Raw genomic sequence first — 20,192 nt, 5'->3', positions numbered from 1 at the left:
AAAGGGGAGGTGCAAAGAGACCTGGGTGTCGTGGTACATCAGTCATTGAAGGTTGGCATGCAGGTACAGCAGGCGGTTAAGAAAGCAAATGGCATGTTGGCCTTCATAGCAAGGGGATTTGAGTACAGGGGCAGGGAGGTGTTGCTACAGTTGTACAGGGCATTGGTGAGGCCACACCTGGAGTATTGTGTACAGTTTTGGTCTCCTAACCTGAGGAAGGACATTCTTGCTATTGAGGGAATGCAGCGAAGGTTCACCAGACTGATTCCTGGGATGGCGGGACTGACCTATCAAGAAAGACTGGATCAACTGGGCTTGTATTCACTGGAGTTCAGAAGAATGAGAGGGGACCTCATAGAAACATTTAAAATTCTGACGGGGCTAGACAGGTTAGATGCAGGAAGAATGTTCCCAATGTTGGGGAAGTCCAGAACCAGAGGTCACAGTCTAAGGATAAGGGGTAAGCCATTTAGGACCGAGATGCGGAGGAACTTCTTCACCCAGAGAGTGGTGAACCTGTGGAATTCTCTACCACAGAAAGTAGTTGAGGCCAATTCACTAAATATATTCAAAAAGGAGTTAGATGAGGTCCTTACTACTAGGGGGAGCAAGGGGTATGGCGAGAAAGCAAGAATGGGGTACTGAAATTGAATGTTCAGCCATGAACTCATTGAATGGCGGTGCAGGCTAGAAGGGCCAAATGGCCTACTCCTGCACCTATTTTCTATGTTTCTATGTTTCTATGAAAGGAGGAATGATTTGTAACATTGCAGGTCTACCCTTTCCGGAGAGGGTGGAGCAGAACCCAGCACAGCAAGCTTTGGCTGGCACATCCTGCCTCTGTAGCTAGGGGGCGACTCTAACCCACCAAAGACCTGCTGCTCGTGCCCTATCTGTTCCGACCCTTGTAATAAAGCTCCACCTAGTGGACTACTGATGCAATAACTTTTTAAAAAAGGAGGGAGAGAGAAAGCAGGGAATTATAGACCGGTCAGCCTGACCTCAGTAGTGGGTAAAATGATGGAATCAATTATTAAGGATGTCATAGCAGCGCATTTGGAAAATGGTGACATGATAGGTCCAAGTCAGCATGGATTTGTAAAAGGGAGATCATGCTTGACAAATCTTCTGGAATTTTTTGAGGATGTTTCCAATAAAGTGGACAAAGGAGTACCAGTTGATGTGGTATATTTGGACTTTCAGAAGGCTTTCGACAAGGTCCCACACAGGAGATTAATGTGCAAAGTTAAAGCACATGGGATTGGGGGTAGTGTGCTGACGTGGATTTAGGACCGAGATAAGGAGAAACTTCTTCACCCAGAGAGTGGTGAACCTGTGGAATTCTCTACCACAGGAAGTAGTTGAGGCCAATTCACTAAATATATTCAAAAGGGAGTTAGATGAAGTCCTTACTACTCGGGGGATCAAGGGGTATGGCGTGAAAGCAGGAAGTGGGTACTGAAGTTTCATGTTCAGCCATGAACTCGTTGAATGGCGGTGCAGGCTAGAAGGGCTGAATGGCCTGCTCCTGCACCTATTTTCTATGTTTCTATTTTCTATAACAACTAGTGAAGTAATAACAATAAATGGTCATGTGGCAAGGTCACATGATCACAGTCCTTGTTAAGGAGCCATCTTATGTGTGAGTGTGTGCTTGTCTTAGTGGTATGTTAAGGATATCACAGATTGGCCACGAGGATAGGATTTTTTGATTCCCTAGCTGATATTTTTGTTGGTGGATAATCCTGCCAATTGATGGAGAGACTTTGAGAGGTTCTTTGTTTTGCATAACTGCTATAAAAATCTAAGGTAAAATTCAAGCACACTTGGCTGAACTGTCGATGTTGCCAGAGTCCAGATGGCCGTGCCTATAGGAATAATAGGGCGCTTGGGTGTGCTTGTTAGTCCCTCACCGCTCTACATATCACAACCCTGCAAACTTTGATGGAGTCAGCGCTGGAGGTCAGTAGCAGGCGTGATCCCAGTGTTATCCCAGCATTGCATCCCCGAGGAATTTCCTGGCCAGTGTGTTTGCATTAAATCCCTGTCTGCCCTATTTTAACATAAAAAAGATTAACTGCAGTGTTGAAACAGTGCATATTGTGTTCTACAGTGTGCTAAAAATAATGCCTGGGTAGTTAAATCCCCTTCCCAACACATGCTTTGCTGGCATCTGCATATTTTATAGGAAATGAGCTCAAATAATTAAATGTCTTAAAAACATAGAAAATAGGTGCAGGAGTAGGCCATTCGGCCCTTCAAGCTTGCACCTCCATTCAATATAATCATGGCTGATCATGCAACTTCAGTATCCCACTCCTGCCTTGTCTCCAAAAGCCCTGATCCCTTTAGCCGTAAGGGCCACATCTAACTCCCTTTTGAATATATCCAACGAACTGGACTCAACAACTTTCTGTGGTAGAGAATTCCACAGGTTCACCACTCTCTGGGTGAAAAAGTTTCTCCTCATCTTGGTCCTAAATGGCTTACCCCTTATTCTTAGACTGTGACCCCTGGTTCTGGACTTCCCCAACATTGGGAACATTCTTCCTGCATCTAACCTGTCCAATTCCGTCAGAATTTTATATGTTTCTATGAGATCCCCTTTCATTCTTCCAAATTCCAGTGAATATAAGCCAAGTCGATCCAGTCTTCCTTTGCCATTTCCTGATACTCCACAGGATTTTTATCCCACTTACCCGTTAACCGGTCTAACGCATCCTGCATCCAGCTAGTGTCAACACTGCATGACTTTTTTTGCTACGTGCAACCTGCTCCTTCTCTCTTCCTGTACCCAACGGATTTGTATCAGTCTCCCATCCCTCTACCGCTCTTTGCTTCCTTGCATCTTTTAAAATATTTCGGCCTTGCCTTAATTTTGTTATGTCTCTCCTACCTCTCATGCAGATAATAGGCCAGAAATGAGGTTTGGTTTTCGTGTGTGATTCACGGCTGGACTGATCCCTGAGTCTCTGACCTGCTCCTATCCTTGATGGCTTCAGAATGACTCCTGAGCTGGGTGAAGGCTGTCAAACATACATTGGCGACTGCTGGTTAAGCAGCCCATCGAATGGACGACAAGGATGAGGGTCATCAACTCTGGTTGGACATGTTCCGAGAGGTTTCGTCACATGACCTCCAACCACCCTGCCCCCACACTCCCCGCCATTGGTCGTCCGACACAACAATCCTCGCAGCGCACCGCCTTCCCACGTCAATTGGAAGGTAAACAGACTTTTCATTACCTGATTGGATGATACTTGGATAAGTCAAACAGCCTTTTAATCCCGTCACCGGTACTTTTATAACTAATAAATATTCAGAGAAAATGAAAATAAATCACTCACGATTTTTTTCCGAATGCTCCTATGATTTTTCTCCTGGGTTTCTCACAGCAGTATCCTGGAGATTAACCATAATTCCTAGAGACTCCAGGGAAATCCTGGAGGGTTGACAACCTTAATAAATAATAATTTCCCCCCTTCCCTCCTGGACGCACCTGATTCCCAGGACAAGATAGATTCCACACTTGGATGAAGGGACCGAGTGTAAAGTAGCCAAATTTGCTGATGATACAAAGATAGGTGGGAAATGTGAAAAAATGTGAGGTTATCCACTTTGGTATGAAGAATAGCAAAGCAAACTATTATTTAAATGGAGAGAGACGACAAAATGCTACGGTACAGAAGGATCTGGCTGTCCTCGTACATGAAACACAAAAGGTTAGTATGCAGGTACAGCAAGTAATTAGGAGGCAAATGGAATGTTGGCCTTTATTGCAAAGGGGATGGAGTATAAAAGCAGGAAGTCTTACTGCAACTATACAGGGTATTGGTGAGACCATACCTAGAGTACTGCGTATAATTTCGTCTCCTTATTTATGGAGGGATATACTTGAATTGGAAGCAGTTCAGAGAAGGTTCACTTGGTTGATTCCTGGGATGAAGGGGTTGTCTTATGAGGAAAGGTTGAGTAGGTTGTGCCTCTACTCATTGGAGTCTCGAAGAATGAGAGGTGATCTTATTGAAACATAAGATTCTGAGGGAGCTTGATAGGGTAGATGCAGAGAGGATGTTTCCCCTCATGAAGGAATCTAGAACTAGGGGGCATAGTTTCAGAATTACGGGTTGCCCATTTAAGACGGAGATGAGGAGGAATTTCTTCTCACAGGGTCGTGAATCTTTGGAATTCTCTATCCCAGAGAGCTATGGAAGCCGAGTCATTGAATATATTCAAGGCTGAGATAGACAGATTCTTGAACTATAGGGGAGTCAAGGGTTATGGGGAACAGGCAGGAAAGTGGAGTTGAGGCCAAGATCAGATCAGCCATGATCTTATTGAATGGCGGAGCAAGCTCGAGGGGCCGTATAGCCTACTCCTGCTCTTATTTCTTATGTTCTTATGTTCTTAAAGCGGTGCTTGCACGTGGACATTGAACTGTCATTTGCAATAGTGTCCGAAGACATCTCCCATCTTTTGCTTTAATGGATTCTCTGCCCAGGAAACAGATTATCTTGTCCCAGCTCATTGCTGCTGGAACAATCCAACTGATGTCTATTTGTAGCAACATTTTTTAAATACAGTAGAGCAGTCAGATACAAGGTCACCATTTAAATATTCATGTCCCAGCGGTAACTTTACCAGACAATCCGACTTGCTCCCTGTGCTCTCTTCTATTGAATGACCATTTTCTGTAAGTGCTCCTGGGTTTCTAACCCTGCAATGTATCATAACAAAAGAAGAAGGGGGACAGAATAATACGAACATACGAACAATGACGGAGGGGTACAGACCCCCAGGGTCATCGAGCTTGCCCCACACAATTGTGACACACTTTCCAGCTCACCCGAAACCATGTGATCTGATGGGAGAGAAACCTAGGCCAATTTTGGGAGGGCAAGAAAATCTGAGCAATTCCTCCCCGACCCATCCAGGCGATTGAAACCAGTCCAGGAGATCACTTCAGCCCTGAATTCCCTGCAGTAACTACCTTCTGTGATAGGTGATCTCTGCCCCAGCCAGAAACAGCTCCAGCTCTCGCTTGAAGGAGCTCAGCGAATCAGCATCTATCGCACGAGACGGCAGCCTGTTCCAGAGGTCCTCTGGTCTCTGGGAAAAGAACCACCTTCGGACATCTAACCTAGATCTGGCGTCATACAACTTAGATTCGTGACAAAGAAGCAAAATGCTGAGGATGCTGTGGATCCAGTTCTGACGCAGGGTCATCAACCTGAAACGTTAACTCTGTTTCTCTCTCCACAGATGCTGCCTGACCCGCTGAGATTTCCAGCATTTTCTGTTCGATTTATGACCCCCTGGTTCTCCCTAACCTATTGAATTGGAACAAACTTTCAACTGGAACACAATCTATGCCCTTCACTGGCTAATCAACAGAAAACAGAGATAAATGGGTCATTTTCTGGTTGACAAACAGTAATTAATGGGGTGTCGCAGGGATCGGTGCTAGGTCCTCAACTATTTACAATCTATATTAGTGACTTGGATGAAGGGACCGAGAGTAATGTAGCCAAGTTTGCTGATGCTACAAAGATGGGTGGGAAAGCAAATTGTGAAGAGGATACAAAAAATCTGCCAAGCGATATCGACAGGCTAAGTGAGTCGGCAAAAATTTGGCAGATGGAGTATAATGTGGGAAAATGTGAGTTTATCCACTGTAGCAGTAAAAATAGAAAAGCAAATTATAATTTAAATGGAGAAAAATTGCAAAGAGCTGCAGTACAGAGGGACCTGGGTGTCCTTGTGCATGAATTACAAAAAGTTAGTATGCAGGTACAGTAAGTAATCAGGAAGGCAAATGGAATGTTGCCCTTTATTGCAAGGGGGATAGAGTATAAAGCAGAGAAGTCCTGCTACAATTGTACAGAGCATTGGTGAGGCCACATCTGGAGCACTGCGTACAGTTTTGGTCTCCGTATTTAAGGAAGGATATACTTGCATTGGAGGCTGTTCAGAGAAGGTTCACTAGGTTGATTCCGGAGATGGGGGTGTTGACTTATGAAGATAGCTTGAGTAAGTTGGGCCTATACACAGTGAGTTCAGAAGAATGAGATGTGATCTTATTGAAACATATAAGATAATGAGGGGGCTCGGTAAGGTGGATGCAGAGAGGATATTTCCACTCATAGGGGAACTAAAACTAGGGGACATAGTCTCAGAATAAGGGACCGCCCATTTAAACCTGATGAGGAGGAATTTCTTTTCTCAGAGGGTTGTAAATCTATGGAACTCTCTGCCCCAGAGAGCTGTGGAGGCTGGGTCATTGAATATATTTAAGGCGGAGATAGACAGACTTTTGAGTGATAAGGAAGTAAAGGGTTCTGGGGAGCGGGCAGGGAAGTGGAGCTGAGTCCATGATCAGATCAGCCATGATCTTATTAAATTGCGGAGCAGGCTCAAGGAGCCAGGTGGCCTACTCCTGCTCCTATTTCTTATGTTCTTATAAACCTCAAATCAGATCACCTCCAATAATGGTAAAAGAAATGCTTTATTTTAGTCACAGTAGATTAGGACCTTCAGAAAAAAAGTAGCAGACAGAGAAATGCGTTATGTTTTCACTGCTCAAATCGCCAACGATCATTTCTAGCCTATGGTCCTGTTTCACATCCCTTAAAATGCCCAATGGTCATTGACGTAAGTCTGTTTTCTTGCCTTCCCACGCTAGCCAAGCAGCAAGATGTCATACTTCTGGATCCCATGCGATGCTATCACCTCCAGGCTTTCTCTCATCAGTTATTCATTCAAAGTTCTGCAGTGAGTAACGTTCTAAGATTGTGTTTTTGTTTATAAAATGTTGATGCAATGATAGCTAAAGGGCAAGTCATTAAAACGTAATGACTTGGAAAACATTTCTTTTTAGTATAAATATGCAGTGCCACAAATATGGTATATTAATAAAACCATTAAATGCTAAATGTGAAATATTTTGTTGCGAATTATTAATTTAGAGTCTAAAACAATCTGTTTTCTTTCAAAACTTTAAAACAAAATTGCCACATTTACTACAGACTAACATTTGCAGCAAAGATACCAATTTAACTGTATGAATATGCTGGCTTGCAGGTGGTGAGCACTCTAATTATACTTTACGGTTTGTTTACACTTGTCTAATAGGCAATCCTTCAGTCGCCTCCAGCCTTCAGCCTCTTTCCATCACAATCTTTCTCTCTCTCTCTCTCTATTGACACTATTATGGTCCTTGCTCTTCCTGCTCCACATACGCCATCTTGTGTGACCCTCAGCCTGCTCCCTGCTGCTCCGCTGTGTTGAAGTCAAAATTCATTGCACCATTTCCCAAGACCTCGAAGCTGGGGAACCCCTTAAAACAACGAGTTTAACCCTTAACATTGTGAAAGCATCCCTAGGAACAGACGGGTTTACACCGAGCAGGAATTGGGAGGAGATTTCAGGGAGGTGACTGAAGGCGTGGTCAACAATAGCAGCTACTTGCATTTATATAGCGCCTTTAACTTAGTAAAACAGCCCAAGGCTATTCACAGGAACGTTATCAAACAAAATTTGACACGGATACACAAGAGGAGATGTTAGGGCAGATGACAGAAAGCTTGGTCAAAGAGGTAGGTTTTAAGGAGCTTCTTAATGGAGGAAAGAGAGGTAGAGAGGCGGAGAGGTTTAGGGAGGGAGTTTCAGAGCTTAAGGCCCAGGCAGCTGAAGGCGCTGCTTAACTGGGAGCCGATGTAGGACAGCGAGCACAGGGCTGATGGGGTTAAGGGACTTGGTGCGAGTTAGGACACAGGCAGCCGAGTTTTGGATGACCTCAAGTTTGGCAAGGGTAGAAGATGAGAGGCCGGCCTGGAGTGCATTGGAATAGTCAAGTCTAGAGGTAACAAAGGCATGTATTCAAGAGGGAGTTAGATATGGCCCTTACGGCTAAGGGGATCAAGGGGTATGGAGAGAAAGCAGGAACGGGGTACTGAGGGAATGATCAGCCATGATCTTATTGATCCAATTGGCCTACTCCTGCACCTATTTTCTATGTTTCTATGTTTCTATGTTTCTATGTTGGGCAGTGGATGAGCTGAGGCAGGGGCAGAGTCAGGCGATGTTACAGAGGTGGAAATATATGGTCTTAGTGATGGTTAAAGATTTTGAGGAGGCTTTCGAAGGTGGGAGATATGAGGTAAGGGTGCGGAGGATTGGGAAGAATATTCGGGAGCTGTAGTGCCTGAAGTCCCGGCCATCAATAGTGGAGTGGAGGAAGGAGGGATTGTGCACATTTGAACAGACTCAGAAGAGCAGCACTTACAACGTGAGAGGTAGGGCTGGAGTAGGTTGTAGGGTTGAGTAAGGGTATGGATGAATGAGGGTGAGTTGATGTTGTACAATGTTAGTGAGTTTCAAGCCTTAGATAGAATATTATCATCATCATAGGCGGTCCCTCAAACGAGGATGACTTGCTTCCACACGAGTTCACAGATGCTTCAATGAAGGACCCGATGTTCCAGTCCTGAACTCTAATTGAGGGTGTAGAAGATGCCTGTACGTGGATTTTTTTTAACGTGTGGTGACTATTGCACAAAAGCCACCACACGGGCTCGACAGAGCTAGGCCTTTATGCAGTGGCAAGTGTTAAGGCTCGGTTTTAATCCTGTCCACCTGGCGAGTGGGCAGTTAAAATCGGGGCAGCAAATTAGCCCCACCAAACCCTCCGCCTTCCCGTGGGATGTAAATTTAACCCACTGTTTTAACGGCTGCTTGCAAATCATGCCTGAAGGCAGTGGGGTCTCTCTTTAAAAATGTAAATCGTGCTCCGACGATGTCACTGGCAGCTGACTGTAATTTCTACCTGAGGCCTAAGTGGAGGAGTCTCATGGCTTCCCTACCAGACCAACCTGAAGGCCTGAAAAGGCCAAGAAAAGTAAGTTATTTGAGAAATGGTTTGATTTGAACTGCCTGCCCGCCGGGTGAGAAAGGTTAAAATTGACAAGGAATTCCTACACTGTATTGTAATACAGAATAATAAGAAAGAGGGCTCCTTTGCATCCCAAAAGGAAACCTTGGGCCTCCCCTACCTCGGGCAGCCCTCCCCCCACTCCAGAACACCTTCCTATTGTCCCCTGATCCTGGTGTGGTCTGATCTCCAACCCAAGGGAGGTGTTCAAACTCCTGAGGGGTCTGGACAGAGTAGATAGAGAGAAACTATTCCCATTGGCGAAAGGGTCGCGTACCAGAGGATAATGATTTATGGCGATTAACAGAAGAATCAAAGTCAACATTATGAAAGGCTTTTTTTAAACAGCGAGAGGTTCGGATCTGGAATGCACTGCCTGAAAGGGTGGTGGAGGCAGACTCAAAGGCCTTCTTCCATGCTGTAACCATTCCATGATTCTATGAAGGGGGGGCAGAGTTATGGGTGAGGGTGGGGGGGTCTGATGGCGACGGGGCTGGGGAGAAGCACTTACCTTCTATCCAAAGCTGTCCTTGTCTCCCTTTGAATGAGAGGGGACCTCATAGAAACGTTTAAAATTCTGACGGGTTTAGACAGGTTAGATGCAGGAAGAATGTTCTCAATGTTGGGGAAGTCCAGAACCAGGGGTCACAGTCTAAGGATAAGGGGGAAGCCATTTAGGACCGAGATGAGCAGAAACTTCTTCACCCAGAGAGTGGTGAACCTGTGGAATTCTCTACCACAGAAAGTAGTTGAGGCCAATTCACTAAATATATTCAAAAAGGAGTTAGATGAAGTCCTTACTACTCGGGGGATCAAGGGGCATGGCAAAAAAGCAGGAATGCGGTACTGAAGTTGCATGTTCAGCCATGAACTCATTGAATGGCGGTGCAGGCTCGAAGGGCCGAATGGCCTACTCCTGCACCTATTTTCTATGTTTCTATATTTCAGCTGCTGGGTTTCCCCGAGGCCTGGGAAACACAGCCGGCCAGGGTTAAGCCCACAAAGGAGGTTAAATTAGAGGCTGCCAACCTCATTAAAATATTTATTTGGCTAACCCATCTCCGGGCAGTGGATTGGCTGCCCTTCCGCTTGTCCCGCCTCAGTTAAACCCGGAAATGGGCAGGTTGGATGTGGGTTGGGTCGGTTTTAAGATTCATAAAGTTTTAACATCTCACCTCACTGCAACCCCTACCCGGTTGTGGGAGTTAAAATTCAGCCCATGGCATGATCCACTGCAGAAGGAGCCATTCGGCCCATCATGCCTGTGTTGGCTCTTTCAATGAGCCATCTGATTAATCCGGGGTGGGGGGCGGGGGAGGGGTGTACAGGCTTTACATCGAGTAAACCGACTCCCCATTCAAAGAATTTTCTTAGTCCTCAGATTCCAGTGAGACTTGGCATATCTACGGAGTCCAGTGTGCGAACGAGCACTCTGTGTGCATACTGGTCTCCACAACAATAGATGTGAGCCTTACTGGCGGAGTCCAGGCTACGCTTAAAAATGTTTTTGTATATTAATCCCCCTTATTTAGGCATCCAGGAAGGATGGATAGGGTTGGGGGTGCTGGGGGGAAGGCCTTGGCAACTGCGGGTATGATTACATTGTGGTTATGTTACTAGACTAGTAATCCAGAGGCCTGGACTAATGATCCAGAGACGCAAGTTCAAATCTCACCACGGCAGCTGGGGAATTTAAATTCAGTTAATTATATAAATCTGGAATAAAAAACTAGTATCACTAATGATGATGAAACTATCTAATTGTCATAAAATCCCATCTGATCACTAATGTCCTTTAGGGAAGGAAATATGCTGCCCTTACCTGGTCTGGCCTATATGTGAGTCCAGAACCAATGCAATGTACTTGGCTCTTAACTGTCCTCTGAAATAGCCTGGCAAGCCACTCAGTTGTACCAAACTGCTCTGAAAAGCACTACATGGATTGCAGCGGTTCAAGAATGTCGGCCTTTACTGCAAGGGGGATGGAGTATAAAAGCAGGGAAGTCCTGTTCCAACTGTGCAGGGCATGGGTAAGACCACACCTAGAGTACTGCATACAGTTTTGGTCTCCTTATTTGAGGAAGGATATACTTGCATTGAAGGCAGTTCAGAGAAGGTTCATGAGGTTGGATCCTGAGATGAAGGGGTTGTCATATGAAGAAAGGTTGAGCAGGTTGGGCCTACACTCATTGGAGTTAAGAAGAATGAGAGGTGATCTTATTGAAACATATAAGATTCTGAGGGGTCTTGACAAGGTGGATGCAGAGAGGATGTTTCCCCTCATGGGGGAATCTAGAACTAAGGGGTATAGTTTTAGAATAAGGGGTCGCTCATTTAAGAGAGAAATGAGGAGGAACTTTTTCTCTCAGAGGATCATGAATCTTTGGAATTCTCTACCCCAGGGAGCTGTGGAGGCTGGGTCATTGAATATATTTAAGGTGGAGATAGACAGATATTTGAATGATAAGAGAGTTAAGGGTTATGGGGAGCGTGTGGGGAAGTGGAGTTGAGGCCAGGATCAGATCAGCCATGATCTTATTGAATGGCGGAGCAGGCTCGAGGGGCCAAATGGCCTACTCCTGCTCCTATTTCTTATGTCCTTATGTAAGAAGGCGGCTCACCATCACCTTCTCAAGGGCAATTAGGGATGGGCAATAAATGCTGGCCTTGCTAGCAATGCCCACATCCCAGGAATGAATTAAAAAAAACTTACCACTGGGTAGGCAGGCGACAGAATCGCAATGTGAAGAATGTTCTGGTCTTTCTGTAGTTTATTTGCAAACACAATGATGTAACAACAAAAATCATGTTGAAAGATATATATTTTTTTGTCTTTAGATATTTTTCTCGGCCTTGGCAAGGCTGGAAGTCAAACAGAGAACTTTATTCATCGTATTTCAGCTCAATAGTTATAATACATGCCCTCATATGAAAGATCTTGATTCTGGAAGGTGGTCGAATAAACATTTCACTGAAGCAAGGCTTGGCCTAAAAAAATTCCAAGGAAACAATAAATATTAAGTCGGCAGGTCAACAGAAGCCAACAGCACACTCGAGGTGTACAGTAGTTATAGATTAAATTTCAATGTAACCTGGACCAGCCACAAGAGCCCTGAATATTAAATCGATGTGGGAGTTTGTCGCTGATCATCTATTCAGTCTCTCCCTCATCCGCTCGAACTCTCTCTGGTGATTTTGAATGGATCACTCAATTTTAACAGGCTGAGAAATCTATTGTTTATAAACTAGAACAAACTAAGGGCTGTATTTTCATCATTTAGCCCTACCACTGGTTTTCTGGTGGTGTTCCGGTGGTAATCTGCGTTGAATTTACTACCAGTGGCATTTTCGGCGGTAAATGATGGAAAAAATTCCGAAAATCCAGCCCGAAGAGTTGCCAATCAACACCATTAAACCCACCAGATGTTTGTATTTTGAACTGGATTGTTCGACCTCTTCCTCAGAGCCTAATCGGGCACCTATCTGTAAGCTGGGACTACCGTATCTAAACAAGCCCAACCACTCACTGCAAGTGAACCTGAATTTTAATTCCAATGAGTTTCATTTTTGTCGCATCACTGCACTGAAATCATTAAGATGAAAATGGTGCATGGTCTTCCAGGCTCTTCTCTCTTCCCAAGCATAAAGCGTTGTCACTTTGTAATGAAGACAGAGTTCTTTTAACAGAAATAATCATTTATGAGCCATTCACTTAAGTATAATTTACTGCCTGCGCTGTTGAAGTACAATTTGGTCTTGGCTGCTGGAAGCAGGATTATCAATGCATTCTGACACTTTCACTTGGTGACTTTGGGTCATTAAAAGGTGATTAATTATGTAGACTTCAGGGAAAAAGGCCACAAGGTCACCATTTATTACATTAGCAGGCGGGTGGGGGGTGGGGGGCAGTATTCGTAAGTGGCACAGCTCAATATTTTCAGCATTGTCCTATGAGAGGGGGGAATGGAGAGAGGTGCAAAGTAAAGGAGACGTGAGCGGTAAGAAAGAAAGACTTGCATTTAAATAGCGCCTTTGACAACCACCGGACGTCTCAAAGCGCTTTACAGCCAGTGAAGTATTTTTTGAAGTATAGTCACTGTTGTAATGTGGTTAAAGGGAACAGTGGAACTAGAGGTGAGAGGAAAGAAGATTGATCAAACCTGGACTAATTGAGTGCAGTAGCCTATATTTTTCAAAGGCAGGAAAACACTTGGGCAAAGAGTGCTCGTAACCTAATTAGGTTCTGATGGAACACAGATAAAGAAGGAAAGGAGTTCAAAAGTAAAGACGTTGAATCAGGAAATGAGCCACTTTCAGTTGGATGAGAGGGGACATAGCCCAGAATAATTGTTCAAAAAAGAATCATCATCATCATAGGCAGTCCCTCGGAATCGAGGAAGGCTTGCTTCCACTCTAAAAATGAGTCCTTAGGTGGCTGAACAGTCCAACACGACGAGAACCACAGATCCTGTCACAGGTCAGACAGATAGTCGTTGAGGGAAAGGGTGGGTGGGACTGGTTTGCCGCACACTCTTTCCACTGCCTGCGCTTGATTTCTGCACGCTCTCGGCGATGAGACTCGATCAAACAATGGACCAACAGTGGAAGGAATTTAAATATGAGATGGATAAGATGCTAGTTAAATATGTTCTGAATAGGAGTAAAGTTAATACTTCAAAGGCAGGTATTTCATAGATAGAGAGGTTGGAGTAAAAATTAGTTTAAAAATGAGGCGTAGGATAAATATAGTGGGGAAAATAGAGAAGAAAACTGTGAGAAACATAGAAAAAAAGAAAGACTTATATTTATATATCTATTTATATTTATTATATATACTTATATTATATAGTGCTTTTCATGACCACCAGACATCTCAAAATGCTTTACAGCCAATGCCGTATTTTTGGAGTGTAGCCACTGTTGTAATGTGGGAAATGCGGCAGCCAATTTACGCAGAGCAAGCTCCCACAAACATCAATGCGATAATGACCAGATAAATCTGTTTATGTTATGTTGATTGAGAGATATAAATATTAGCCAGGACACCGGGGGTAACTCCCCTGCTCTTCTTCAAAATAGTGCCATGGGATCTTTTCCGTCCACCTGAGAGGGCAGACTGGGTCTCGGTTTAAAGTCTCATCCGAAAGACGGCAGCTCTGACAGTGCAGCACTCCCTTGGAGTGTCAGCTTAGATTTATGCACTCAAGTCCATGGAGTGGGACTTGAACCCACAACCCTCATTTAAAAAAGATATGGAAGGCTATGAGGGAATATGATGTCAGCAAAGTAGGAAATAACAATGGCTTTTCTAAGTATATAGAAACAACAAAATAGTCAAAGTAGGTCCATGATTAGACTCAAAGAGGTCATCCTGCACAGGAGTGAAGTAGTGGTGGAGATGCTTAATAAGTATCAGTTTTTACAGAGGATGGTGAGAGTGGAATTGTAGGAATAGCTGAGGAAGATGTGGAAGAGCCATTACTACAGATAAACATTCAAATTGAAACTATTACAATGTTAATGAGACTGAAAGTAGCAAAGTCATCAGGCCCACAAGGTATGCTTCCCAGAATGTGAAAACTGAAGGGGCAGAGGTAACACTAACCATAATTTCCCAACATTTTCATCTTTTGGATGAGACGTTGAACCAAAGTCCCGTCTGCTCTCACAAGTGGACGTAAAAGATTCCATGGCACTATTTCGAAGAAGATCAGGTGAGTTCTCCCCGGTGTCCTGACCAATATTTATCCCTCAATCAACACAACAAAAAAAACAGATTTATCTGGTCATTATCACATTGCTGTTTGTGGGAGATTGTTTATGCGCAAATTAGCTGCCGCGTTTCCGACATTAGAACAGATGCATTGGTGGTCATTTTCCAACATTCTATAGACTCTGGATCAGTTCCTATGAATTGGAGGGTAGCTAATGTAACCCCATTTTTTAAAAAAGGAGGGAGAGAGAAAACAGGGAATTATAGACGGGGTCGCCTGATATCTGTAGTGGGGAAAATGTTGGAATCAATTATGTAATAGCGGCGCATTTGGAAAGCAGTGACAGCATCGGTTCAATTCAGCATGGAATTAGGAAAGGGAAATCATGCTTGACAAATCTTCTAGAATTTTTTGAGGATGTAATCAGTAGAGTGGACAAGGGAGAACCAGTGGATGTGGTGTATTTGGACTTTCAAAAGGTTTTTGACAAGGTCCCACACAAGAGACTAGTGCACAAAATTAAAGCACATGGTATTGGGGGTAATGTTTGACGTGGATAGAGAACTGGTTGGCAGACAGGAAGCAAAGAGTAGGAATAAATGGGTCCTTTTCAGAATGGCAGGCAGTGACTAGTGGGGTACCGCAAGGTTCAGGCTGGGACCCCAGCTATTTACAATACACATTAATGATTTAGATGAAGGAACTGAATGTAATATCGCCAAGTTTGCAGATGACACTAAACTGGGTGGCGGTGTGAGCTGTGAGGAGGATGCTAAGAGGCTGCAGGGTGACTTTGACAGGTTAATTGAATGGGCAAATGCATGGCAGATGCAGTATAATGTAGATAAATGTGAGGTTATCCACTTTGGTGGCAAAAACAGAATATTAACTGAATGGTGACAGATTAGGAAAAGGGGAGCTGCAACGAGACCTGGATGTCATGGTACATCAGTCATTGAAAGTTGGCATGCAGGTACAGCAGGCGGTGAAGAAGGCAAATGGCATGTTGGCCTTCATAGCGAGAGGATTTGAGTATAGGAGCAAGGAGGTCTTATTGCAGTTGTACAGGGCCTTGGTGAGGCCACACCTTGAATATTGTGTGCAGTTTTGGTCTCCTAATCTGAGGAAGGACATTCTTGCTATTGAGGGAGTGCAGCGAAGGTTCACCAGACTGATTCCCGGGATGGCAGGACTGACATATGAAGAAAGATGGGATCGACCAGGCTTATATTCATTGGAATTTAGAAGAATGAGAGGGGATCTCATAGAAACATATAACATTCTGATGGGATTGGACAGGTTAGATGCAGGAAGAATGTTCCCGATGTTGGGGAAGTCCAGAACCAGGGGTCACAATCGAAGAATAAGGGGTAAGCCATTTAGGACTGAGATGAGGAGAAACTTCTTCACTCATGAGAGTTGTGAACCTGTGGAATTCTCTACTACAGAAAGTTATTGAGGCCAGTTCATTAGATATATTCAAAAGGGAGTTAGATGTGGCCCTTATGGCTAAAGGCATCAGGGGGTATGGAGAGAAAGCAGGAATGGGGTACTGAATTTGCATGATCAGCCATGATCATATTGAATGGTGGTGCAGGCTTGAAGGGCCGAATGGCCAGCTTCTGCACCTAATTTCTATATTTCTATGTTTCTATGTTTCTAACAGTGACTACACTCCAAAAATACTTCATTGGCCCGTAAAGCGCTTTGAGATGTCCGGTGGTTGTGAAAGGCGCTATATAAATGTAAATATTTCTTTCTTTCTTTAACATATTTGGAAACATGAAATATGACAAAGGACTGCAGGATGGTAAATTTTACATGACAGTTCATAAAAGAGGCAAAAGACCAAATCACCTTATCTCGGTGGGTGGAATGATTTTGGCGGTGCTCCGTTAGCATTAAGGAGCCTCACGAGTGGTGGGTGCAATATTGGGCATGAGATTCGCTCCACACTTTTTTCAACACATGATTTTGGTACAAGATGAGGGGACAAGATTGAAGTGAAGGTTTAATACCTCAGCTGAAGGACAGCACCTCCAACATTGCAGCACTCACTGAGTGTTACACTTAAGCGTCGGCCTGGATTATGTGCTAAAGACTCAGGAGTGGGGCTTGAACCCAAAGGGCTGAATTTTCTGGGGTGGTAGCAGACAAGAACAGTGGTGAGTTGGGTGGGATGGTTGTTATTTTTGACAGCGGGTTGGGAACCTGCTGTCATTTCGCTCCCACACATCTTTCCCCAAGTGCGTCTGTCATCGTGGAGTCGATCTGACCGGCAGTGGCAGGGGACCTAAGTGAGATAATTATTGGATAGTTTACAGGCACTTAAGAGCCTTTTTTCTCTTTGTTATTTTAATTTCCCTGCACGGTCGAGGGATGCACGCAGCTCAGGAATCACATCTGTGAACCTGAGGCGTGAGATCAGTGGCCATTGCTCCAGCTGATTACTTGACAGCGTGAAAAACACACCAAAATAAAAACATGTTGTTTACATCAGCTAACCAATTGATGGAGATTCTGTTCTACTTGAAAAGCTACTGGTAAATGTTAATTCAGAAATTCCTGACTATGGGGAAAGATTGGAGGTGCTGGGTCTGTTTTCTTTGTCACAGAGGAGGCTGAGGGGAGACCTGATTCAGGTGTATAAAATTATGAGGAACTTGGATATAGTGGATAGGAAGGACCCGTTTACCTTGGCAGAGGTGTCAACAACCAGGGGGCATAGATTTAAAGTAATTGGGGGGAGGTTTAGAGGAGATATGAGGGGAAATTTCTTTACCCAGAGGGTGGTGGGGGTCTGGAACTCACTGCCTGGAACTCACTGCCTGAAAAGGCAGAAACCCTCATCACATTTAAAAAATACTTGGATGTGCACCTGAAGTGCCGCAACCAACAGGACTACGGACCAAGAGCTGGAAAGTGGGATTAGGCTGGAAAACTCTTTGTAGGCCAGCACGGACACGATGGGCCGAAATGGCCACCTTCCGTGCTGTAAATTTCTATGATTCTACGATTCTAGGAAGGCTTCCCTTCTACTATGGATGGTGAGGGAAATACATTTTTCACTGGCCATCCTCAGCTGTTGCCTTCTAACTTAACAGTAATTGCAGTGAATTGATCTGCACTATAAAAAATGACATATATCATTTAAATACAGTTTTGTGTTGTTTCTGGTCAGGTTTTTCTCACAGAATACTGTGATTGTATACGGATTAAATCAAGTCATCATCTGTAACAATTTCATTCTCATCACTCATTCCACCAGTTCAATTTGCTTTCAGTCCCTGAATATAACTAATGTAATTTTTCAGTCTGAGACTTTAGGGTGAATTTCTGCAGAGGTTCTCTCACTTGTCCATTTTAACTTCCACAGAAGAGCTACAGAAATCCCACCAACACATTATAAGCACCAATCTTTGGAATTCTCTGCCCCAGAGAGCTGTGGAGGCTGGGTCATTGAATACATTGAACAGATTTTTGAGCGATAAGGGAGTAAAGGGTTATGGGGAGCGGGCAGGGAAGTGGAGTTCTCAGTGTTCTTGCTCAGGCCAACATCTCCAGCATCGAAGCACTGACCACACTCGACCAGTTCCGTTGGGCGGGCCACATTGTCTGCATGCCCGACATGAGACTCCCTAAGCAAGTGTTCTACTCGGAACTCCTACATAGCAAAGGTGGGCAGAGGAAACATTTCAAGGACACCCTCAAAGTCTCCTTGATAAAATGCAACATCCCCACTGGCACCTGGGAATCCCTGGACCAAGACCGTCCTAAGTGGAGGAAGAGCATCCGGGAGGGCGCTGAGCACCTCGAGCCTCGTCGCTGAGAGCAAGCAGAAACCAAGTGCAGGCAGCGGAAGGAGCGTGCGGCAAACCAGGCTCCCCAACCACCCTTTCCTTCAACCACTGTCTGTGACAGAGACTGTAATTCTGTAATTCTCATATTGGACTGTTCAGCCACCTGAGAACTCAGTTTTAGAGTGGAAGCAGTCTTCCTCGATTTTGAGGGACTGCCTATGATGATGATAATGATGATGATGGAGTTGAGGCCAAGATCAGATCAGCCATGATCTTATTGAATGGCGGAGCAGGCTCGAGGGGCCAGATGGCCTACTCTTGCTCCTATTTCTTATGTTCTTATTTTATGATTGTCAGGAATTCCACTGAATTTGCATAAGATTGAAAATCCACCCCTTTACAAGTACATTTAAAATCTGCTTAATTTTATGTATTACCTTTAAACACACATCTTTTATTTGTACCAGTTACTGCGACAAAAATCGATAGATTTGTGACCAATAAATTCCCAATTAATGTACTTTTTAAATTAAGTTATTGATTGACTTTATAGATGGAGTCATATTACTTAATGATAATATTATTTAAATATTTCTTTGGCACTCATGTTGTGTTCCGAACACAGATGAGACTGCACACAGAGAGGTTAAAGTAACAGTGACCTCAGTCTTTATTAAGACACTCCAGAGTGAGGAACAGGCTTTAGGGGCCGGCTAAAATACAGTGCTCCCAAGGGATGCTGGGATCCCTTGGGACTTCAGGGGATGAGCTTCCTGGTGGCGGAACATGTGAGTGCATGCTTTACAGATACACAACATCATTCCTCCCCCAAAGTCAAAGTGAAAACTATTTACAAGGTGAGGCGGTCGGAAGCCTTTCTTTCCCTGGTCGACCGCCTCGGTACAAATGTCTGTTCTGGTGTGTTGGCTGTGCCCTCGCTGGGCTGGCGTGTTGTTGGCCCTGCAGGGATGCTAGGTGAGCCTGGCCTTGCTGGGCTGTTGGGCGTGATGGGTTCAATTTCCTGGTCGGCATGGTGTCGTTGATCCTTTGGGTGTGTGTTGTGGGCTCAAAAAAGGTGGTGTCTGCTGTGGGTTGCTCAGGGCAGTCTGTGAACCGCAGCCTCGTTTGGTCCAGGTGCTTTCTGCAAATTTGTCCATTGTCTATTTTGACTACAAAAACTCTATTCCCTTCTTTAGCTATCACCATGCCCGCGATTCACTTGCGACGATGTCCATAGTTTAGCACATACACAGTGTCATTTAGATCAATTTCCCGTGACACAGTGGCGCGACCATCGTTTACATTTTGTTGCTGACGTCTGCTCTCTACCTGATCATGCAGGTTGGGGTGAACCAATGAGAGTTTGGTTTTAAGTGTCCTTATCATGAGTAGTTCAGCCAGGGGCATCCCTGTGAGTGAGTGGGGTCTCGTGCGGTAGCTGAGCAGTACTCGGGACAGGCGGGTTTGGAGTGAGCAGTATGTCAGGCAGGCCGTGGGTGGCAAACATGGCCCTCAGGCTTTCAATGGTGGCAGTGGCAGTGCTTCCCGACATAATTTCACATTCAATCCATTTTGAAAAGGTATCCACCACCACCAGGAACATTTTACTGAGAAACGGGCCCGCGTAGTGGACATGGATCCTCGACCATGATCTGGAGGGCCAGGACCACAAACTTAGTGGTGCCTCTCTGGGCGCGTTGCTCAACTGAGCTCACACGCTGCGTTGCCGTACACAGGACTTTAAGTCGT

This window comes from Pristiophorus japonicus, chromosome 2 (assembly GCF_044704955.1).
Source record: "Pristiophorus japonicus isolate sPriJap1 chromosome 2, sPriJap1.hap1, whole genome shotgun sequence".
Lineage (NCBI taxonomy): Eukaryota > Metazoa > Chordata > Chondrichthyes > Pristiophoridae > Pristiophorus > Pristiophorus japonicus.
The sequence above is the reverse complement of the archived record's forward strand: the minus strand, read 5'-3'. Positions refer to the sequence as shown.